Source organism: Anomalospiza imberbis, chromosome 1 (genome assembly GCF_031753505.1).
Source record: "Anomalospiza imberbis isolate Cuckoo-Finch-1a 21T00152 chromosome 1, ASM3175350v1, whole genome shotgun sequence".
In the NCBI taxonomy this organism is placed as follows: domain Eukaryota; kingdom Metazoa; phylum Chordata; class Aves; order Passeriformes; family Viduidae; genus Anomalospiza; species Anomalospiza imberbis.
In genome coordinates this window covers 12,391,016-12,415,175 of record NC_089681.1, presented here as the reverse complement: position 1 = coordinate 12,415,175, position 24,160 = coordinate 12,391,016, and the positions used below count along the sequence as shown (strand labels likewise).

At 44.2% G+C, this 24,160-nt stretch overlaps 1 protein-coding gene across 5 annotated transcripts in view; it reads left to right on the top strand.

Annotated features, from left to right (window-relative positions):
• ZHX2 (zinc fingers and homeoboxes 2) overlaps nt 1-24,160 on the top strand; it is a 74,534-nt gene that overhangs the window by 34,829 nt on the left and 15,545 nt on the right. The window contains exon 1 of one of the 5 annotated variants that reach the window (XM_068181855.1): nt 17,544-17,597. The exons of the other annotated variants lie outside the window; for them this stretch is intronic. The gene's annotated coding sequence lies outside the window, so the exon portion shown is untranslated. Of the gene's footprint in view, nt 1-17,543; nt 17,598-24,160 lie in introns of those variants that run through there. 5 annotated transcript variants of the gene reach the window in all.

Genomic DNA, 24,160 nt, shown 5'->3' with positions numbered 1-24,160 from the left:
ACTCTTTTATTTTTAAAAAGGGGAAAATACTATTATAACTGAAGGATAAAGATGTGGAGGAGAAGTTGGTTGGAGAGCAGGAGAAATTTAGTCGGGGGAGGTGAGGCTCAGCCAAAAGCTTCCATTAGAGTTCCAAGATGAGAAGGGGTGAGAGGATTTAATTCATGTAACTGGAAATCTGCAGTTCATATCACAGCCCAGGGCAGGTTTTCCCAAGAGTTGAGTGCTGCCTGGACTTTGGTAAGGATGGGATTGCTTCTCCCTGGCTCTCCAGCAGCCCCAGTGTGGTGGTCCTTTGGGATCTTGCTCCATTCTTCTTATTTTTGATACTGTCTCTCCTTCCTTTTCTTTTCCATTAAGTATGATGTCACAAATGACATCAGTCCAATAACTACTTGTGGTTGTCGTAGCCACAGTCTGTGACACCCAAACAAAGCAGCAGGAAACCAAAGCTGTAATATTCAGATGCTGTAATATTCATCACATTCCTTTCAGTTAATAACTGCGTGGTTAGGTATTTATTTTCCATTGGAAAAAAAAAGGAGGAAGGGGGCTTAAAAGCAAAAAATTGAGTCACTGAGGAGGAGGAAGGTGGTTTCCAACTCCATCTGACCAGTGCAGCTGCACTTCTCTGTCCCAGTACTCTTCCCCGGAGGCAATACTGCTCTGGCCTCATCTGCTCAACTCCCTTCTGCAGTTGTTCCCAGCACTTCAGACCATATGGTGATGCTCCTCGTGGACAAGGCAATGGGAGACATTCCACTGCCTCTAACACAAGCTGTGTCCCTGGGGCAAAGCCTCCCAAAGGCTGGCAGCAGGGCCAGCAGCAGCCGCTGTCAGGCAGCTTTATCTGCTGGATGGCTGAGGCTGCTGTTGTTATGGTGCATGGATAGAGTATAGAAGGGTGTTTTCATCTTTTGGGGGTATTACATGTGATGGGGGAGCGGTTGTTTGCCATTCTTTGTTTTGTTTCTTGAATCTGTGAAATAAGCTTTTCTGGTTGAGCAGCAGAGCTTGTTTGTCCCTGCAAGATTTAATCACTCCTTCAGTTTTGCACAGTTGGCCTAATAGTAGGAAGGTGCTTGCCGCAAAAAATAATTCTGATAATGTTAAAAAAAAAATTACAGAAATAGATGTGGTATGAGCAGTGCATTTGCAAGATAAGCACTGGAGGTAGGTGGCTGGGGCTTGCTGGGAAGGAGCCTCCTCAGCCCCTCACTGGTGCAGGCACGTGGGGAGCCACCGTCCATGTGGCCCTCGCCAGAACTTCCCCTTGCCCAGTGCCACCCCCCTTTGTGCCCCCACAGGGATGTACTGACCCTGGGCACTCCAGCATGGCTTCCCCAAAGTGTTTGGGTATGTGATTCCTGGGCTGAGCCCGGTAACTCCCCAGGCCTGCCTGTGCTGGGAGCAGGCAGCAAACACAGAGCAGAGTCTGGCTCTGGATTCAGGCATTCGGTGCCGTGGCTCCTGCTGGTGCTTGCAGGGAGGTGCTCATTATATAATAGCTGGTGGTTGATTAATATGCTGTGAGTCAGAAGTGCCAGGGTATTTTAGCTTTCTCTAGTTGCTATGGAAACGTTATTTTAACAAATAGCTTTTTAATATTTAATTAAAACAGCTTTTGGCAAGCTGGAGTAAGACCTATTACAATTACTACTACAAAGGGGTTAGCAGTGAAATGTATTCCAGAGCCACGGTTTTCTTTTGGTTGAGCCTATGTCATGTGTCCCCCACTCTGATCTGCCAGCTTCCAAAAAAAAAAAAAAAAAAAAAGTAAAAAATCACTAATTTATTGGTTGTGAGATGTATTCTTGTTCCAAAGACACAAAGCAAATGTAATGCAAATCTGCAGTTACTCTTCACAATTGAAGGTTGTCACTTCTTTCAATGTACAGTGCCAAGGCAGCCCTGTAGGGACGAAGCAGTGTGATAGCATTTATTAATCACTGCTGTATCACTGGTGTTCCTTCTTCTACCTCTGCCTCCCAAATGAGATCATTCCTGTTTTGTTTGCTTCGTGTTCCCTCTGTGTCAGGTTGGATGCTTTTCCTTGCCAGCTTGTGGAGGAGGCTGGTGCTGTGTCCGGATCAGGCTCTGGACAGATTCCTAGTCTTTTTTTAGGTGAGCTCCTCTGCTCCCTGATACCAAATGATTCTGCAGCAGAGACAAATGAACAGAGAACTCAGTCTCCAGAGAAAAATAAATATTTAACAGCTCTTTGTAAATAACCTTTATTTATAGAACAGTTGCAGGTTCTATCATACTTGGTAAATGGGGATGCTTTTTATGCAAGAATTCTGCCTTGAGGGACTCAGTGGATGCTTAATGTCGTCTGTGATATAATAATGAAATAAATGTGTCGCTCTCATGGGGTTCCCTTCCAGCCCCTATTTCCTGTGATTAACTTCAGTGTTGCACACTTTGTCTCTATTCACTTAACATTCCTTAATATTGTATTGAAACCCTATTTGGAAGGTAACACCTTTATTTCCTGAGGGGAGGGGAAAGGTTTTGAGGGTTTTGACTTATGCAGATGGGTCTGAGGCGATATGTACCTCCATCGTGTGTCAGTGTGGTGGCTGGCCCACACCTGGCGATTCATGAGTTCAGCCTCTCACTCTCAGAGAGTCTGGGATGGTGCTGTTATCCCATTTTATAAATGAGTGAAAGTAAACCTGGACAGATGGATTAGGATGTGTTTCACCCCAGCTGCCTGTAAGTTAAGCAGTTGTTCTATAGTAGCTGTCTAACCACTTCCACCATCAGTTGAAAGACTGCACCATTTCCAGAGATGTTTCACCCTACTTTAGGACAGATGTTTGAGGCAGGTCACAGGCATAGCCCTCAGAATTGTCTATCTCCCCATTTAACTCTGAGCCATAAACTAGATGGGGAACAAGTAGACAAGAGGAATGCCACCCTGACCAAAGATGACCTATACAATTTCTGTAGGTGGTCCATAACAATGTTCCAGGCTGCAGGATGTCCTTGCTTGTCACACAGTGTCAGGTGGCCCTTCCAAAGCAGCACAGCTAATCTCTGCTACACATTGCTCACTGCTGGGCATCTGGGATTTAACAGCTCAGAAGGATATGCAAAGCTAGTCCCCAGGCATGTAAACTAAGGTGCTAAAGATTTGTCTAAACTGTTCCAGCAAGCCAGGAAGAGAATTAAGGCTTTCCTTCCTGTTTACACTGAAGGTGTGTTGTCATGACCAAAATTAGAGTGATAATATTATTGCTGCAGTAATACAGCAAGTAGTTTGGGTGTGTTAGGCAGTTCTTTAAAAAATCCTTCTGAGTTGCATCCCATACTTCTTGCTAAGTTCTTTGATGTCTTTTTAAATCCCTCTGCTAGTTGATGGCAACTTCATCAAATCCAAAAGTGATCCCAGGATATGGCAGGAGCTGTGATGGAAGCAGGGTCTCTGGGTGGGTAGTGACAGCCACAGAGCAGCACATGCTTGCAGCCACCTGTTTCAGCTGCTGCTTCCTGAGAGGTCTTGGAAGGAATCCTTTTTATTTTCTACCACCAAGGACCTGATGCACTGCAAAAACCAAATTTTCACGTTTTCATAGCAAACGTGGGTCTCCATTGGGCTTGCAAGGCAGCAGCCAGGACAGGCTTGGCAGCAGGATGGTGGGAGGTCCTGCCATGCTGGAGGGGCAGCATGGGGTGGGGACAGGCAGTGGCTGTTGTGGGGGAAGCCGACAAGCAGATGGAGGAAGCTGGCATTACCAGTGGAGTGGAGGAGGTGAGTACTGCTATGTTAGCAGATGTGATCAGGCTCAGAGGGACAAGGGAGGCTGAGAGCTTTGGACCAAGTGCCCTGACCAAAGGGAACTTTGGAACTGCTCCTTGGGAGGAGGTGGGAAGGGTTTGGTTGATGGTGACTGACAAGGGTTGAGGTCTGAGCAGTGATGCTTTTAATATCAAAAGGCAGTGGTTAAGTAGCTGAAATAGGAATTGTTGCAAGAAGGTACAGAAATAACATTTCTACCTGAAATTTTCATCATATGGCCCAGTTTTGCAAAGGATACAGAGACAAGTGCTGCTGAGTAGCAGTCCTGCTTGGCTACATGCTAAGAGAAATGCCCCCAGGTTATGGGTGGCTGATAGCAAAAATACTGACAGGGCAGCAGATGGGGGAGCCAGGAAGGTTAGGCCAGCTCTGCTGTCCCTGTCCCCAAGCAGAGGCAGTGCAGGGGTGAGCAGTGGGCTGTTGGGGAGGGATGGCTGTGCCAGGAGTGTGTGTGGAGCAGGCCTGGTGCTGAGTGGTTTGGGGGAGTCCTTGATGGATAATGCTCCTCAGTGCTGTGATGGGTGGCATGTCTGGAAGGCTGTTCCTAAGGAGGGAAATCGGGATCATCAGAAGGGGGAAAAATAGAAGATGGGAGACTGTATTTCTCTTTGGGTAGATGTGCACAGGAGTTGTATTGGAAAAGCTGAACTGTAATTTATGAGGGGAAATAAATGCTCCACAGTGAATACAGACTGCTGTGAGAGAGTTTACCTGTCAGGTCCTCAGCTCAGCATCAGCTACTCTGCCTCCCTGTATGGGTGCAATGTGTTATACAGATTTTCAGTTTACAGTAATTTGGGACTTGCATGTAGTCTGGAGAGGTGTGACATGCACTCAGGCAGGTCTGACTTTCCCACCCCTGAGGATAAGGGTGGATCCAAGGTGGCAGAAAGCCCTGTGTGGGAGCAAAGGCACATCTTGCCCAAGTGAGTGCTCACAGATACTGCAGTAACAAGGACTCCCTCAAAATGAAGCCCATGGCTTGTGGGGTTTTGTTTTGGTTTCTTTTTATGTAATTTAGGATCCATGTACACACCTTGCATTGCAAGTCTGTGATCTGTCACAAATGCCCATGTAACCAAGGACGGGATCTTCTCCCCTTATTTAAACCCTCATCCCCTCCACTTAAAGCTAAACCAGGCTTTGCTAGCTTTCCTCTTCACTGGTCCCAGTGGATTTAAAAGGTACACTGCTGCTTCCATGCCTGCCTGATAAGCAAGAACATCGAAGGATAGAATAGAGTTCAGTGAATTGGAAGGAGAGAGATTGGAAGTGACAAAAATTGCAATGAACTTTTCATCTCCACCTGTTCCAGACCTTTCTTTTTTTTTTTTTTTTTTTTTTTTTTGCTACCATCAGTAGTTTTTGGTAGTGTTGTTTTCGCAGAGGCTGCTCGCTCGTGGAGATGTTTGTTTGCAATCAGGAGCCCAAGGTCTTGATAGCAGGAGCCCTTGGACCTGTGAGTCTGCTTGTGTATGGGAGAATGTGCTCCTGTCTCCTAGTGCGGCAAATGCAGCAGGGGTATCGCATCGCCAGCAGTGTCACACCAAACAACTGTGGTCTTTGTATGGGTAATTTGTGCTTAGTCCCAATTTCCCTGTTAGTGGCATTAGGGTAGAGCATCCCATAGGCACTGAGCACAGTGGTGGTCTCTGAATTGACTCAGTTTTCATTGTCAACATAGTTTTGACTCAGGTATAAACAATCTGGCACGTTTCCTGTCTGCAGTTCTCCAAGTACACTCTTCCTTGCATGCCTCAAACCAGACACTCTCTGTGTTTGCCACGCTCTGAAAGCCAGCCAGGCTTGCAGCAGATGAATCAAACCCCGCTGTGCTTGGGGCAGCTGCGTTTCAGATGCTGCTGTGAGTCTGTGTAGGGAAGGGCAAAGGGGGTGCAATGCTCAGGAAGAGCACCTACTGCAGGAGGAGACTGTAGTAGAAGGGGGAATGGACTTGCATTTATTGTCTTTGTTGTTAATATTGGATTAAAATGTGGTTTATATTACTTACATTATACATGTAATTTTACCTAGTGAGTGTATATTAGCTATTTTGTTCTATGTGAATGCAAAGAGGAATTGTGTCGCCCTGATTTCTTAGGATTTTCTAAAGCCTTCTGAATTTACATTCTTGTAGAGAACTTTCTCATGCAACTTTCTGTAAACAACCTATTGTTTTGCATTCTTTCATAGAGGCGGAGAAATCTGATAGACTGGTAGTTTGTCCAGTGTCGTTGGAGAGGTGGCACATTCACCTTCCAATCCACTGGCACCTTTTGAGAACTATAAATGATTGGAGTCAGAAAAAATAAATTAGTCTCTTCATGGTGACCAAAGCTGTGGTGCGTCGTTTTTCCTTGTGTCCTCTGGTGACAGAACTGGGTTGTTTTTTTTTAGCTCTTCCATAAAGCATTGAGTGGATTCCCAACTTGGTGTGACCTTGAAAATTTCCTGTTCAGGAAATTTTCCTGTGTGACTATCCAGGATTTGCTTTGGCAGTTGCACCCACAGCACCTGAGCCGGGACTGAAGCCCTTTCACCACAGGTGGTTCCAGTGGGCTGAGGGGTGCCCTGCTTGCCTCCCTACACTCAGTCAGACCAGGCTTCCTTACCAGCTCAACCCAGGCTTTCCCGTAGCAGAGTCTCAGATGTCTGGATTCTTAAAATAATCATGGTGCAATAATAGAATAACAGCTTGAACTGGTGCCTCCGGAGGTGGGACATCAGACAAAGGAATCCTTGGGCTTTCACATCCCCACAATCTATGTGCATGAAAGTCTGGGCTTTTCCTGCTGAGTTTTTGGTTCCTGCTGCACACGGGTCCTCTGTGCCCTTTGTTGTGCAAAGGGCCACTGCCAGCTCTTGCCTCGGGCTCCCTCCACCTGGAGCTCAAATCTGCAGCTCCACTGAATGTATTCCTCAACATCTCCAATGGTTTTTACCTTCATTAAGAGAGCCCTCTGAGTGGCCATGGACAGGCCATCCCTCTGATACTGGAGGAGTGCAAAGAAGAAGCAGCTTTCTTCTTTGATCTTGCTACTGCTGGAGTCAGTAGCAAAATTTCAGAGGACTTCAGTGAGCCAGGATCAGCCCTCTAAAAATACTCCAAGGCACTAGGGGAAAGCACTTGTGAGTAGGTGAGAAGCAGCCCTTATGTGCCTATGGGGTGGAAGGAGCACACCCTTATTAATAAGTGTTGCTTCTTTATGAATATGTTTCTTTTGGGGCATGTTATCAAAAGGAAAGAAATCTCTGCAGTGGTAGTGTAACATGTAGGGCTGTCTGTGGCAACAGTAAGTTTTGATCTGTTACTGTAGAAATTCTGCCTTTTTTTTTGTAAAAGAAGATCCAAAACCATCTTCCTTTGCTGTCTGTGAAAATCTGAAGTCCATGTTCTGTGCATGTCATGAGGATCTCTGAGCATCTCTTTCCAGCTGAGTCTGGATGAGTAACTGTGTCATTTGGACAAACTCCTGATGCATACATTAGCCTTGTGCTAGCCCTGACTGCCAGAGGTGGCAGTGAAATCAGAGGTACACCCTGTGTGTTAAAGCAGTGTAAAGCTTCCCGAGCCTGCCATACCATTCATCGCCCTTGGGGATTCCTAAGAGTGGTTTTGAGCATAGGAAGGAGACGGGGTAGGCTGGGGGTCAGGTTTGCATCCCCTGGCATGCGATAAGATATGCCACCCTGGTGGTAGCATTGGCAAGCACGAGGGGATGGTGGTGCTCATCTCCTTTCCCAGCAGAGAACAGCTTCAGTGTGTCCTTTAAGCCTGAAGCTAACCAGGAAAAAAACCCAAACAACCCTGTGCTCAGCCCCTGAGATGGCTCCAGCAGCGCTCTGCAGTTGTGATGTGTCTGGTACACACGAAGCTACGCACTCAGGGACAGGATAAACGGAGAGAAGGGAGATGGTGACCTCCAAAAAGCTGCAGTGGTGGCAGAGGAGAAGAAAGCAGTGATTTAGCTCCTCTTGGTAGAGGGGTAAGTGACTCCAGAGAGCATTTAAATAGCAGAACAAGTAGAAGCTATTTTGGGGGTTTCATAAGCTAGTTGCAAAAGTAATAAACATGAAAAATCTCATTTATAAGGGTTGAGAGTTTCAAGGCTGCATCTCCCAGCAGCATCCCAGGATTAGGAGAGCCATGTGATCATTCCAGTATCTTAGTTTGCTTCAGGCTCATGGAGGCTTGGTTTCATACCTGTCTAGCACCTCCTCTTCTTGTGCTTCCATGCTCTCCTTGCTCAAAAGTGCTGGGTCTGTGAGAGGAGGCTTATTGTGCCACTGCCAGTGACTAGAGCTTCCCATTTAGCAAATATGAAATTTAAAAAAACCCAAAAAACCATGCAACAAAGCAACTGGTAGGTATAGCTGGTGAATTACCCCTGCAAATCAGTCCCTGCTTCTGACACCTGGCTTCTGCAACAGATCACTTGTCTGCCAGCAAACACTAACTATGCCCATCAGGTGTCTGAGGCTAGTCATGATAGATACCTGTTAACTGTGGCTTCTCCTCCTCAGTCTGTGTACTGTGCTCTGGCATGTGTCAGGGGAATGGAGCACTGGGCTCAGGTGTTGTGTGCTCTTTCCTGGCTGCTGAAACATGCCAGTAAATTTAATGGTGGTATCATCATCATTATGAGCATCAACATCACAACTCTGCAATTTTCTAGAAGTTCTTCCTTACAGGACCTCTTCTCAACACCCTGAGCACTGAGGTCACGTTACACAAACTGGCTGCTGACTGAATGTCTCCTTTAACACATGCTCTTTTGTATTGCTTTCAAATGCTAGGAGTTTTGCAAGAAATGGAATTTCAAATGCATCATCTCTTGCCACATGCAGTGCAGGTTTATGGCCTCAGCTGGTCCTGGTGTAGTGTCTGCTCAGGTGAAGGCTCCTGGGCTGTTTATTGAGTGTGCTCACACTTTGTGTCATCTCCACTACTGTGGAGCACCAGGTCTCTTTCCAGGAGAAACCACCCTCTTCTGTGCAGCCTCCCTGGTTGCTGTTGGTTTGCTCTCCAGAGGGCTCTAGCAGGATTAAGCTTGGCAGCACTCTGTGCCTCTGCTCTTCCTCAAACACTCAGCATTGGGAGCTCTGAAAGGCAGGACAGCCCTGGGTCACCTCACAGGAAACCGAGATATTCAAAGAGTTCATGCAATTAGCTGCACTTTCCTTCTTAGATACTCCCAATTCTGTTTGAGCCTGTTTGCTGGCCAGGACATTCTATAAAGATCTTTGTGTGTCCTGGGGCTTTCCCTGGTTCTTCCTGCTAGTGGGAGCCTCAGCTGGGATGGCAGCACAGACCCAGATAACATTGGAGATTTGAGTATGGAACACAAAGGGAAATTAGGTTGTGTCTGCTTTACGAAGGCTGGATTTTATTCCAGGCAATTGGAAGCTGGAGGTGGGAGGGCTTTGTATTCCTTTGAGTGAATTTGGTGAGCTGTTTTTTTTTTTTTTTTGTTGGTTTGGGTTTTTGGTTTTTTTGTTTTGGTTTGGTTTTTTTGGGGGGGGGGTTGGGTTTTTTTAGGGGGGGTTGGGGTTTTTTGTTTGTTTGTTTTTTTACTTGATCAAAAAGGTGGCTAACAGCATGGCTAGATCCATGCATGCTGCCAGTCTGTGCATCCTTCCCTGAGTGGGTTACTGAGGGTGCCTGGTGTTCCTCTGCTGCTCCTTATCCCCTTCTCCAAGACCCTTCTCCTCAGAGGCTGGGTGCCACATTGCTCTGTGCACCTTCAGCACAGCAGCAATCGACCCAAAGTGAGCCGTGTTCCATTGGAGGTCCAGGAGGGTGATCCTCCCTTTGCAAGGCTGGTGCCATTCTGGTGGATACCGCTTGCTCTTTGCCCTCTGCAGGGTACAAGCACGCTCAGCTCATTGCCTGAAGGGTTTGAGCAAAATCTGGCTGGCTGCATGAGTTGAAATTTGTTCGGTTTATCCCTAAAACAAATTTGCCTGCATGAGGCTATTTATTGTCAGAGACAGTAATGCTTGGTGTTGCTTGTTGCTCCTGAGCCACCAATTGTAGAACATGTAGCTTGTTGCTCAAAGTTGCTATTTTTACCATAGTGTTAGCATGTTTTACCATAATGTTAGAGTTTTGAAGTATATTGACTGGTGAAGACAGCAATATTAAACACCCTTTTTATTTTACCTTCAAAGCAATTTGCATCTAGTAGTCCTCCTGACTCCCATATGAGCAGGGACATAGTGTGTAAGCTCTTTGGGACAAGGAGTGGAGCTTGTATGGATTTGTAGCAGTGATACTGTGATTGGAGAATAACTGTTGATCTGGGTAAACCTTCTTGCCATAGAAATCCTGCCTAGGAATCATACAGAGAAGTGACTTTGCATGAATAACTCAAAAATGATGGAGAAGGTATTAGAATTGAGATGATTTAGTGCAGTCAGACTGTATCTTGTTTTTCTCTAATTTATGTAAAGCAGTTTTATCTGTCTTGGGGTATGTGTGTGTTCTTTTCTTGTTTAAAGTTCCAGAAATCTACATGGGAGATCTTAAAACTGGTTGAATATTGTATGAAAGCATTTCTGAGTTAAGCTGTAACCTGAAGCATAAGAAAAAGGTTTTCTTAACTTTCTTAACTTCTTAACTTCTTTCTTAACTTAAATTATATTTTACTAAATTATATTTGAACCAGTGTTGCATGTCATTAAATGCATGATGAATCCCATCTGACAGATGTGCCAAAAAGCAGTCTGAGATACTGTGACCAAAATGTCATGCAGTAACGATAGTCACATAAGAGAGTAATTTCCTGGAATATAATCTTTGGGGATCGTAAAATTAAATTTGAAAATGTATCCCTATTTCTATCTTGCCCCTTGTAAAGTCAAAACACTGGAATGGTGGTTCTTACAGCAGCTTGTGAAGATTAAGTTTCTTGTTGTGTCTCTTTTTCCTACCCCAGCTTCACATGCCAAGGAGAAGGTGAATCCCTGCACCATCCATGGTAGCACACACTTGTATTGCACGTGATAGAGGTTCCCCGTAGACATGGATGTTTTCAGTTTTGTTCTTCAGGTCTGCCAGATGTTTTTCAAGTCTTCAGGTTTCCTGAAACAGTAACCATTTTGGGTAATACCACTGCTGCCTATCAATGGGCAGAAAGAGGGTCTGGGCTTGTTCTGGGTTTATTTAGGATATGTGCGACTAGAAGGCATTGCATGTGGCTAAGTGTGTAAGGAACTGGTGCTGGCACTAATGGTGATGTTCACCAGGGATCTTTTACACCTTTAGAGAATGTATGATCTAATCATGGCAACCTATCCTAAAACTGTGGTAATTAAACTTAAGAGATTACTGAGTTTGTAGGGTATGGTTCTCTGAGTTAACATCCAAACCTATCTGTCTCTAATCTGTGTTTTAAACATTGAGTTCAGCTTCTAACTAATCTCCGTGAACTTCCACTGTGTTAGTCAAGCAGCTAACTGCAAACTCTGACAGGCTCCAGTTAGTTTGCACAGTCCTTATTGAATTAGATTGGAAAAGCACTATGGAATTTGAAAGAAAAGCAGAATGTGGAATCATGATCTTTCCTTTTTATGTAGACTTTTTGAAGGAGGAAGACTGCGATGTCTTCGTCTATGTGAATCATCAAATGACTAACAAAAATACAGGAAAAAATGTGTTTTATCATTGCTGCCTTGACCTGAATTCATGATTATGAATTGAGATGGGCAGACCTGGAAGTTGGGCTAAAAACTGGGCAGGAGTGAGGGTCATTGCAGTTCCTATGCATTTGGCATGGGAGAAGAAAGCCTGGAGTCCCTGACCAGGGCTCTGCTGGTAAAGGGGAGCTGCCCCTGCCCGGTGGGATTCAAGGGCAGCAAGGCTGTTCTTTTGGCCATTTGAGCTAAACTCAGAAGGACTTTGCAAGGCTGAGGGCAAAGTTGTTTCTTCTTCATTCTCCCCTTCACTTCCTCTCCAAGTCCTTACAGCCCTTTGTTGCTGATGATTTCTTTCACTCTCCATTCTAAGCAACCCCAAAATCAGTAGAAGTGCAACCCAACATCTGCTGTTTTCATCACCTGCTTACAAATTGCCCTTCCCTCAGGAAAACCCATCAAAATATCCATGTGCATGCATACACACAGAACAAACTTACATTCCCATCAGGATAAATGTTGTATTAAAATCACACATATAACATCAGAGCTCTGGTTTAAGCAGGGCAGATGGAAAATGCCCTGCTGACCTAATGCCCATTAAAAAAAATATCTGTACCTAGTGTCAATGTGCTGCTTTTTTCTTTCCCTTTTTTTCCTTTTCTTATCATTACTGTGCTTTCTCTTCAGAAGAAGTTCAGTGCTGCATTAAAGGGATTACAGGTTCTTTTCATCTCACCTCTTTTCCCCCCCTCATTTTTACTTTTTACTTCTTCCCAGCAAGCCTCAGGGGTTTTTTGGTTTGGTTTTGTTTTTTTTTTTTCCTTTTTTTTTTTCTTTTAAATCAGTTGATTTATAGCTCTTCTACGTGCTGGGAAAGATTGACCTGCTACTGAGCATCTTCAGACAGCCCTTCTTATGAGTCACTTGGGACTGAAAGCAAGCAGAGGGACAGGTTGAAAGGTGTTTATTTCCTGATGCTATTTACGCTCTAAGGAAACAGTGATGGCATGTACTGGTTTTATATAGCTGGATACACATTGTGTGTATGTGTACCTGCATCTTGAAATGGGGCTGTCCAAGGAAAAAAGGCCTTTTTTTTTTCCTCCACCAACACCCTCTTGATTTCTTCAAATCTGAATTAAATCTGAGTGCACTTTTTTCTTAACTCTTTTTTTCATACTGTGCTTTTTATGAATTTTTGCTGTGCAGTTTTGTTTTCACAAGTTTCAGGCTATGCTTTGTTTCCTATGAAACATGAGGTGTGGATTCCATCCAGAAACATTTCAGTGTCTCATATAATTTGTGGTTCTCTTCCTTTGCTGCCCTGGTCTCTGTGTGCATGTCTGTGGCAGGGTACATGAGGAGGGCAGCAGTGCTCAGCCACCACGCAAGAAAGAACGAGGAAGGATGCCTTTCACCTCACTTCTGTTCAGTGCAAACTTGATGGACCATGGAGGGTCTTTTATTGTTCAGCATCTAAAGCCTGAAAAGATATTTCAGGGCAGTCTGGACAGGGTTGCCTTTTTTTTTCCCCCGTCCAGTTCCTGCCATCTTGATATCAACACTAAATTGTTTCACCTTCAAAGGAACAAACCTGACGTGCCAGGATGGTTGTTCTTCATCCTTTCTAAAGGATGAATCAGCCAGCACTGAATTTCCTCAGACACCTCTTCTGCTTTCATGTGTTGGTCTCAAATCACTGACCTCAGCAGCTGGGCTGATTTATCCCACAAAAGGAGGAAAATCTGTCTATTCTTGTTTGAATTCAGTTTCAAAAGAATAAGATCTAGAATTAAAAGCAAATTATGAGAAAAAACAGTTCCATGGACATTGCCCTTGAAGTCTTTTAGTTAGTGTCACCTTTCATCATTAGGGAACAGCCAGAGATGCCACGTTTGAACCTTGGCAAGTGACAAAAGAGACCAGTAAAGATTTACACACTGGCCCTGCTCTGAAGATGAATCAAATGTGGGGTTGACCCATCCTGTCTCATTTCTCATGCCCCTTCTTGTCTGGGGGTGGTTTGGATGGAATTAACTGATGTGAAGTGCCAGTATTTAGAGAGGAGGGGTTTGAAAGCCGATTTCAGCAGCCGGATCCAATTTCTCAGCAGTGTTGTGTACAACTGTGCTGTGTTTCATCATATTCACTTTATTAAAATAAGTGTTACAAGAGGACTGCTCAGTGACAGAGTGAGGATTTTCCATTGCAGGCTCTGCAGTCTTTTCCTGCTTTCTGGCTGTCTTTCCTCCTCTTGCAGTACCACACATGGGATAACTTTGCTTTAGAAATTACCTTTTTTTCAAAAAGACAGCAGAGGCCCATGGCCTGCATGAGCAAGATGGGATCTTAATGATTTCTTGTTTGTTCCCTTTCTCTCCTCTCTGATTTTTACCCTTTAATTTACTGTTGTGAGTCCACAGGACATACCAGGGAAACAAAATAAATTGGGTCACATACAGCCCAACTCCCCTGCCAGCCCAAAGCAGCCCTGCTCTGCAGGGACTGCCTCTCTGGAGCATTTCTAGAGAATACACAAGCCAGGAGTTGTGTGAGCAGTTTGTCTGTTTTCTTCTGCCTAAGCTTCCTTCACTCCGTGAACATTCTGGTGAGGGTAGAGAAGACAAAAGGTGTTGGAGCAGAAGAAGATCACAAGGCAAAGAAGTGAAGAGGAACTTTGGGGAGAAAAGACAAAAGTAATTCAGTAATTAATTTTTTTTCTTGGGCTCCTCTTTCAGGTGAGAAGCATGCAGTAAGTCTTGACCTACTTCCCTGAATATCACAAAAGTCTTGAGGTAGGAGTTGCTTCAGGAAATGTTCATGGGGAAGTGTTTCCCTGCCAGAAGGCAGCTGATCTGCTGGAAATTGAGCTCTCCACATGAGTGTCTGTTTTGTCAATGCTTTTGTTGGGAAAGAGGTCTGAAACCCTGGCTAGATATGAGAAGTCATGGCTGATGAATGCTCCTCTTAGATCTGGTTTCAAGTCTCTGCCATCTCCAGCCTTACTGATGGCACTATTGTTTGTCCCCTTCCCTGCGTCTTATTTGGATTTTGGGGTCAGGTCACTTCAAATAATAGCATCAGCTCTTGCTGTGGAACGTGGTTTCTCCTAAACTTCAGAAACTGCTGTGTAATTAAATCTTCACATAAAGCTTCAGGAGAAATAACCCAGGACCACTCCAGTCTGGGTTGTCACAGTGCTTAAGGCATCCTTGCAGGTGATAAGACAGGGAGGGAGTTCTTCTGAGATGAGGTGGAAGGGATGAAATCCTGAGGAGCTTGTGGGTCAGTTTTGGATTACCTGTAGTTACACAAGAGGTTTGGCTAAATGGCTAACTTGAGGACTGGCCAAAGACAAGATCTTAGCTCCCACATGTGTGGGGATGCTGAATTGCTAAAGTGTTCATCAAAGAGCATGGGCAGGCGCTGTGTTCAGAAGGAAAATGTGTAGTTGCAGAGACAAGCTTGGGAGCCTCGCTGTTTTCCAGTTGGTCCTAGCAGAACATCAGGGAGCTCGTGGGTGCCCTGCCTGCCCTCCACACTGGCCAGGCTGCCCACAGCAGTGGCAGGTCTGTCTGTCCTCCAGAAGGAGATGCCCTCAATGAGCATCCTGATGTTGCATGTGGAGACCATCTGAGAGCATGGCCTAGTTGCCTTAATTCCACTCCCTTCTGTGTGGAGAATGATTTGGGGGCTACAAAGGTAATATTTTGTGCTGTTTAGGAAACAAAATAGATTGACTGGGCTTTGCAAAGCAAGCAAACCTGCAACCAACCTAGCAGCTGGTTACAGCTGGGGCTAAGCCACGTTTCAGCAGTGAGGCTGTGGAAGTGCTGCCTTTCCCCAGTGTATTTGGTTCCCGGGGGTGACAGGATTGCCAGGATGGCAGCAACAGCCGGGGCTTTGCAGCAGCTCCTTCCCTGCCCTCCTCTTCTGTGCAGCAGAGTGTGGAGAAAAGCAGGCTTGGTGCTGGTGGGTTGCCATGGAAAGAGCTGCCATGTTGCACAGAGTTCGTGCTGGAGTGTTTGGTGGTTGTTTCTTTTCAAGAGAAGAATTTTCACAAACATTATAAAACCAGGTGACCATCTAAATTAATGCAAGCTGGTCACAGAATCAGTGTCTTTTGAAATTATATCATTAAGGGGTTTTTTTTGTTTGTTTGTTTGTTTTTGTTCCTTCCCTTGGAAGGAGCACACGTGTGTTTTGGCCAATAAATACTGAATATTAGTGTGACACTGGATTTTGATGACTGGATGGTTGGAGCCTGTTTTGCAGCTCTGAGGAGAGAGCAGGAAGGAGGAGGGTTTGCTAGGGACAGTGGGGGTGAGCATAAGCCCTGGGCACACTGCTGCAGGCCTGGTCCTGGCATCCCAGAAACGGGAGGAGAAGAAACCAAGTCAAAAAATTCTTAAAAAAATAAACAAATATCCTTCAGTGAAAAACTGTTTTATGGAGCAGTTCTCCTCCTCTTCTGCATTTCTCAAGTATTGCTCAAGCATCATTGTTACAGTTTCTTCATCTGGAGGAGCTATGAAGTAGCCCTCGGGGAAATCCAAGCACCAGGGAGACAGAGGCTGATTCCTGCGCCCGGCTCTGAGCCAGAGCTGGGAATAGTGAGTATGCCGAGATAAAAACACGTGGGAGGAGATGGGAGGAGGCAACTGCCAAGTACTTTGTCACACTTCGCTGTTCTGAGGGCAAACCCTTCCACTGGTTAGAAATAAATGAATGGGAGATTTAGCCAGTTCTTCTCTTGTTGTTTTCCTTGGCATTTTATTCCTCAATATAGTAATAATTTCTCCATGTGAAACATGGTTCCTTTTGTGGCTTGGGATTATAAGGAATGTTTTGTGCCAAAGCATCTAGGCTATGGATGGTCCAGATCAAACTCAGTTATGAAAGTAGGAACTGGTTTGATCAATATCTCTTGATGCTTAAAATGAGAAGTAGAAGAAACAAAACATGCCCTTCTTTGTGTCCTGTACTGTGGAAAAAGTCTCCAAAGGCATGGATTGTGCTAATCTCATTGTATTTACAGCCGTGTCAGTTCCTACTATTTTTTAATACATATCAGGTCTTACTTCCAAAGACCCTTTTCACCCTCTTTCACTGTATATTTCCAGAAGAAATATGGTTCTTTTGAATTAAGTTATTAAATAGTTTGTGAATTATTCAGTAATCATTTCCTCTTTGTATTTCTGGAGTGAAATGAAAATGCAGAGACATTTGTATCCTGCTAAATCCCACTTTTTTCCAGCAGCATAGTGGTGGGGTGTGCTCATCCTCTGTCCCCTACCTCCCATGTTGGCATCCTTTCCCAGAGCTCCAAGGTGCTGGCAGCTCCTGTCCTGGCCTAGGGACCCTCATTTCACGGGCCAGTTGAGGGAAATGTGGGACAGGCTGGATTCAGAGCTGCTGCATTGGAAAAAAAAGTTGTATATACATGCACACACAGGCTGGCAGATCAAACTCAAACACAGAAATGTTGCACAAAGGAATCACATGTTGTTAGATGAGATCAGATCAGTCTGCCACGTTTCTGTCTTCTTGAAGACAAGAATATACCTGGAAACTGGAGAACCTTATATTCAGGTGGTCTTGTCATATCTAGGTGGAAAAAGTTGTGTAGAGAGACTGAGGGCAGAGCTCTGGCTCAGACTCATCCCTGCAGCAAGTCTGGGTAGAATTCACCAGAGTTAAAGGCTCCCAAAAGCAGCGGCTGCTCCCCTGTCTCTGCTGGCCTGCAGCACTTGATAGGGGCAGAAGGATCTCATGCTGGGGAGGGGGACAGTGTTTGGGTTTGTGGCTTGCAGTCACTGGGGGAGCGTTTCCAACCCAGCTCTGTGTGACAAGGGCGAAGGATTGCATTGTGTGCTCAACTTCTGGCACGGACAAAGGTCCTTTGTGGCCGTGCCAAATTCTCCCGGCAGCAAAACTGTTACTGTGCACAGAGGGCAGTGGCTCTGCCCTGTGACAAATTGCAGCAGCCACGGGTGCTGCAGGGAGGAAGAGGAAGCTCATTTGATCCCGTGATCTCCGGGGGAAAAATGGCGTTTTGTGCCTGCCTGATAGGTGCCTATAGGGACACTTAAACTGTTCATACCCGCCCGAAACCTCAGCGTCCTGTGTGGCAAGACAGGCCTTTTCCCCTTAAGTAAGCACAGTTTTGAAAGGCTTTCTGACCCTGGGGGTTTTGTTTGGCTTTTGGGGGAGTTTAATTAAAAATTATATTTATAATTAGTGATTTTCCTAAGGAAAATAAATATTTAATTGGGAGTGTATTTGTTGGACGACTGAAGAAATTAGAATAGTGTCACTTGATGAATAACTCCAAACAGCTTTTAATTTCACATTTCATAGAGTATAGACATGTGGAACATCAGTGATGCTTCAGCTGGTTTCTGATGGCAGACAGGAGTTGGTGTCTTGGTCTTGTATTAGATGCTTCAAATGCCCAGTAAGCAGAGGAAAGTGTTATGTAATCTGCAGTGAAGGGAAAGTTCTAAAAGGATCTTGCTGGACTTGTTATTTATTGTCCCTCAGCCTCTTCTGTGGAACATGTGGTAGGTTCTCTGTCACACAGTTACACTAGGGTTACACTAAAAGTATTTTGTATGTGTATGAGGACTGGGTGCTTAATAAGAGAAGGAGAAATAATGAAATACACTTTGAAAACAAAGTGCTGAGGTAAAACTTGAAGGTAATAAGGGGGTAATTATGTGTAGGGGTGATCTGAGTGGGAATTGCAAGAGATATGAAGTACAGCAGATGGAGTAAAACAACAAGCAAAGGCACAGCATGTGATTCAAAGGACAGAAAGCAGTGTAACTAAGCATCTTTTAGATGGTCACTTCTTCAGCATTTAACCTCAGATCTGGCTGAGGAACTGACCAAGGAATAATGTCATTCATGCTAGGAATGCTCAGCTTGTATCACTAACAAACAGAAAAAAATATATGCTCTTGACTGAACATGGTGTGGGTCAACTCATCCAGGGCCTCCAGGGAGAGAGTGTATTGACGTTGCCCACAGACCTTGTGTGAGATGGAATTGTCACGAGAAGATCTCCATCACATGGAACCCTCCCTAAAATACTTGTTTTTTCCAGAATTTTGGGGAAAAGTTTAAAGGGGAAGAGTTCTTGAACTTTAGGATTCAAGCAGAGGAAGAGCAGGAGGAGCTGGTGTGGTTTGCTGATGATATGCTTTGCAGCAGCTGCAGAGGAAGGTAGCTTTTATTCTGTGTAAGGATGGACAGGGGGAGGTTTAGCAACCTCAGCAGAGAAACTTCTCTCTTGTATATGTGCACCTGGCCCAATGAGTGATTTCTGAGAGAAGGCAGGAGAGTTCAGACCTTTTATCTTTAGACTTTTGCTTCCTCCCATGAGCCTCCTGGTGAAAGTTGTGGTGGTTTTGTGACTTTGGTGCTTTTTTGCTGGGACCTAATCTAGGACTACCAGCTGCTTTCGCAGGGGATGTTAAATGTTTTCCACTTGTGAGCTGGAAGGGTAACGTGAATTCACTGGAGATTGGAGCAGTAACCAAAAACCTTGATGCAGTTTCCAGCCCTGCTGAAGACCTTGGGTAAGGCATGATTTTTGCACTCTGATACCCAGTTTTGGTGGCAGCAAGCTGTAAATTGACTTGGCCATTTAGCAAAGCCTCTGCCATATTCTCCTCATGCCTTAATTGCCCATTTGAGCAATGGGAATAATAGCAATGCCTTCACTCACAAGCCTGCTGTGAGGATAGGTATCTTAACAGCTGTAAAGCCTCCAAATATTGGACCAGTGGGATCCTCTGATCACCATGGGTCATTAACTATCTAAGGCAGACTCCTACATGAGGGGAAAGGACCTAAAAAAGATACTTGTTTCACATGGTGGGTAGAAGTCATGTCACTGCTTTTAGAGAAGAAAAGCCTCTAAATGTGGAACTTATGTTTTTCACCAGGCCACTTTTAAAACAGCCTTTTCTTTAAGCAAGCAGAGCACAACAAAAGGTAATGTAAAATGCAACAAGATGAGAGTGAGTTAAAATTATTTACAGCAAGCTATTTGCAGTGCCCCTCAGTTGAACCAAATCTGCTCATCACCAGGAAGCTGAGGAGAACAGACTGATGCAAAGCACTGCCTATGAAATTCTCCTGAGCATCTTACTGCTCTTAACCAGCAGCAGACAACTTTCCCATGTGCTGCTTTTTGTCTCTGTCTTAGCTAGGAGATTGGGGTCTGGCTATAGTCATGACAAAATTGAGTCAGATTTGAGAAAGGAAATGTCCTCTTGGCAATATTGGGGTTCATCTCTATTACAGGAGTCTCCTAATAGAGCAGGTCACTGAACTGTGTGAGCTAGGCTAGCAGCTGAGTCTTCTTGTGCTTAAAACTGGAGCTGCCCTGAAGTGCCTTGGACATCAGATTTGTTTGGTACCCCCTGGCTGAGTTTGGAGGTCACTGGGTGTTCAGGTCCTGTGAAAAGTCGTGTGGCAATTTCCAGGAGTGGACTTGTTTTGAAAGAGGTGTGTCTAAACTCCTGCTTATGGAAGTGTTGAGGTGAAACATTTCTATTTTATTGCTGTGCAAGTATTCAGTGTGGTGGGCTTCAAGACACATCTTTGTACCCCAAACCCAGCTTCGGGGCTTGTTCCTTCAGTAGCATCTGGTACTGTAGCTCAAGAGTTTCCATTCAGGAAATGAGTATTTTTGGTTGTTACAGTTTATAAGCCAGACTTGTTTTAAAAGGCAAAATTACTGTGTACTGAAGCTTTTCCCAGTAGTGCAGAGGTTCAGACAGTGTAAGCAGTGTCAGTAAAGACAAAAAACCATCCTGTGGCAGGAGACATGATGCTGCTCTGCTTGTAGCGTGCTATCCCCCAGTCTGTACGTCTCGCTGGGGAATGTGAAGATCCACAGAGAGGCCGTTGGGGAGGGAGGAAAGAGGTGCAGTGATTCATCAGCTGTACAAATCACAAACCATCTGCCTTTTTCTAATGCATTGTGAATGAGTCAAACGGGGAGCTGTGCTGCTATAGACATACAGGTTACTAATGTTTTCTGTTAATTATTGAGCTCCTTCCTCTCTCCTGGGAATTCCATAAACTCTTTCAGTGCTGCAGTTGTGGTGAATGAGGCTGATGGAAAGGCTGCTTTCCATATTAGACAAATAGAGTTGGCCCAAGCCTCCCATAGGTGTGTGTATTGCTTGTCTCGTTGAGACATGACATACTGGTAACAGAAGTTTCTTCTCTTTTACCCTCAAATCTAAACACTTCTTGGCAGTGGTCACAAAAACAGTCTTGTGGCCTTAGCCTTCTTTCCTTCTCCTCCATCAGGTCCACGGGTGCTTTTTCCCATTTTCTGATGGGGTGTGTGCCATGTACGTGTCAGAGCAAAGACATGTGGGGCTCTAGGGGCTACTTCTTGAGAAGTGAGAGCTCTTAGGTTTTGGTTTTTTTTTTTTTTTTTTTTAGAAATTTAGAGATCATTTCTACTTTGCAGCCTTGCAAGAGGGACACCTAGAATGTGCATGGGATTTTTATTTTGTTTTCCCCATTGCAATTCACCTGGAAAAGTGTTTGAGTACCTTGATAATTTTATTTTGGAAGAAGTTGACACTCAACTGACTAAAGGCAGGGTGCTGTGGCTCCCAGACCAGAAGAATTTGAAAAGGGAGCCAAGTAGTGTAAGAAGTACTAAAGCAGGAAAACTTCTGCACTGTTGCTTAAGTTTTTTAAGCAAAGTAAAAAAATTGAATGTCTTGATTCTGTCACAGCTCATGTTCTTTCTGCTTTGGAAGAATTTAACTTAGTGTGTCTCTATAGTAACAATAAATCTGAAGAGAAAAAATACATTATAATATATAAAATATATAGTTACATTGGAAATGTGTACAGCTGTTCCTTGTCTAGGTGGCAGTGCTATGGAATGACACATGACATGAAGGAGAAAGTGAACCTAAACCAGATGTTGCTGTTAAGATATTCAATCTAAACAAATAAGAAATTATTAATAAACTGTTCTAAGCAAAGAATACTTATTTTAACATACCTAGAAAAAATTTTACTCTCCTAGAAAAAATATTGCTCCTTAAAGTGTATTTGAAAAGAATAATTAAGCTGAACATTCTAACAGGATAAACTAATTTTTTCTGCATAAAATAAAAGACAAATACATCCAGGGTTTAACCCACTAAGCTGAACAGATAACTTTTACTTTGTGTCTGTGAGTCTCTTGTCCTTCTACCACATGATGCTAGATGAAATCTCAATATGAAAAATTATTTATATCCAGTGACTTTAATTTAGTCCAATGATGAGAACTCAATGAGTTGCACAGACAAGTAATTAAACTTATTAGAATGAATGTTTTTATAGCTTTTCTATTTCTCTTGTAAGAAGTCTGTTGGTCTTTATTTCTCTCTTCTGAACATGCAAGTACCCACCCTAGGAGTAAACACCAAACACACCACTGATTAAAGGAGATAATTTTGACAGGGTACATGACCACTATTTCGGAGCTTGCTGCCCCTGGAAGCCACCAGTGAAGGATGTTGGACAGAGGAGCAGCCCCTCTGGGGGTGTTGAGAACATTTGCTGATGTGTCTGACTGTATCTTGCATGGGTTGTTCATGCATCATCTTGCTTGGAAGAGCTCAGTTTGTATTCCTCCTTCCCAAAGGAGAGAGCAAGGCCTCAGCAGGGCATCCACCATCACCTTCTGGGTTTGGAGTGCACAGTCAGGTGCCACTGGGATTTGGGGTCCTTTTGTGTCCCTGAGCATCTGCGACTCCAGAGCAGGGCACCAGCCAAGTCAGGTGTCCAGCAGGACATGGATGCACATGCCTCTGGCAGAAGCACACACTGCAAAGAAAAAAAGCTTTTCCCAGACTGCACCAGCTTCACAAACCAGTGGGAGCTGCAGCAATCGCAGTTGCCCACTTCGTGTGCAAGCTGTGGATTGCCAGCCCTTTTTCTGGAGGAGAAAGCAGTGGCTGGGAAGTAAGGAAATGTGGATTTTGTCCCCACATCTTGGCAGTGTTCTCTCTCCTGCTCTGGAGTGTGCCCTCCTGGAGAAGGACCATCTCCTGCCTTCACCGAGAGTAGCACCACTGTCTTAGGTGGATTCAGTGACTGTTGCTACAATATGAGTGTTTTTTCAGGGCATGAACCAGTTTGTAAAGTGCAATTTCTAATCGGTTTTTTTTGGTGTTTTTTTTTTTTTTTTTTCAGAAAAATGATTAGATTTTTTTTTCAGAAAGCAAAAAAGCTAGTCAGGCCTAATCTAGTTTTTAGCAACTGAATTAAGCCTGCATTTTAAAAAAGGCAAAAAAGTACAAGCCAGTGATTGCAGATTGATACTTATAATAGAAAATTCACAGCATGCAATATTCAACTTCCCCTTTTCTGGGAAGGGGTTGGCCTCTTGTGTTCACACCACCATTTTCCCCACATCTTTGGCTTAACAACACCTTGAATTAGAACATTTAAGTTCAAAAGAACAGCCCGTTAGCAGTGTACTCTGAAATAAGCCTATTGCATGGTGCTGCCACACAACCTATTCTGGTGAAGCCTACAAAGGGTTTTTTTCCCCAAAATACCTGTCTTTTTCAGAGTAAGTTTTTCTGTCTCTACACAGTGGTCACCTCGCAGCTGAGCTGTTAATGGTAAGAGGCAGCTTTCATGTGATTAATTTCATCATGCTGTTCTCCAGGATTTTCTACAGCTGTTGGTGCCTTTTAAAAACCCTTTCATTCTACCCTCAGCCCACCAAAACTTCTGATTCTTGTTTTATCTCTGTGTTTTTACAGTCTCTCAGTGACTGTGCTGTAGGGGATGCAGGGCAGAGATGGGATGTGCACTGGGTTTGCTTCTGCCCCCATTCATGTGTTGACATCCAGTTTCACAGGATGTGTTGCTGGGGAAGTCAGGAGTCCCAGAGGCAGTTTGGTTTGCTGATCATTTTTGAAAGGTGTGAGTCTGATCCTTAAAGGAAAGAAAAATTATCAATTGGTGCTTTCCTGTAGAAAAATATTCATGGTCACAGCATCCTGTTACAGACACCTGTGTGGGAATTTTTTTATAATTAGAAATGTCTACACCAACATATGCAAACTTTGAATTTTATTTTTTCATATCTGCAAAAATTATTGCTATAACAATCTGTGTTCCTCCCCTTTAACTGGGATTTATTCAGCTTACAAAAAACTGTAGAGATGTTGGAGCTCTATGCTGGTCTGACTTAAATGCTGTTTTAAAAGCTTGCCCGAGTTCACAAAACTTGCCTTTCTTTCTGTGTGGTTTTGTTTTTGGGTTGTTTTGTTTTTTGTTTTTTTTTTTTTTTTTGTAAATCATTACAGTCCAAATCTATCATGCAGGAATTATTTGCCCTGGTTTGCTTCCACTTATTCTTCTGTATGTAATTAAGCAATGTTCTTAAGTGTTTTATCACAGAGGAGAGCAACAGCGTGTTTTTTGCTGTGCTTGCTGATGTGCTTTTTGATATCACTGTAGCAGCTGCATGCTGAAAGCAGTTGGAAGGAAGGAAGAACATCACCCAAGGCTGTTTCTTTTTTTGCACAGTGAAATGTGTGTCTCCCCTCTCATCCTTGTATTTGTAGGAGAAAAACATTACCAGAACTTTAATGAATGTGAGTTCAGCGTCTCTGATGGGGTAGCAGGATGACAGCTCTGCCCTGTGCTGCTTCTGTTTGCATTGCTGCA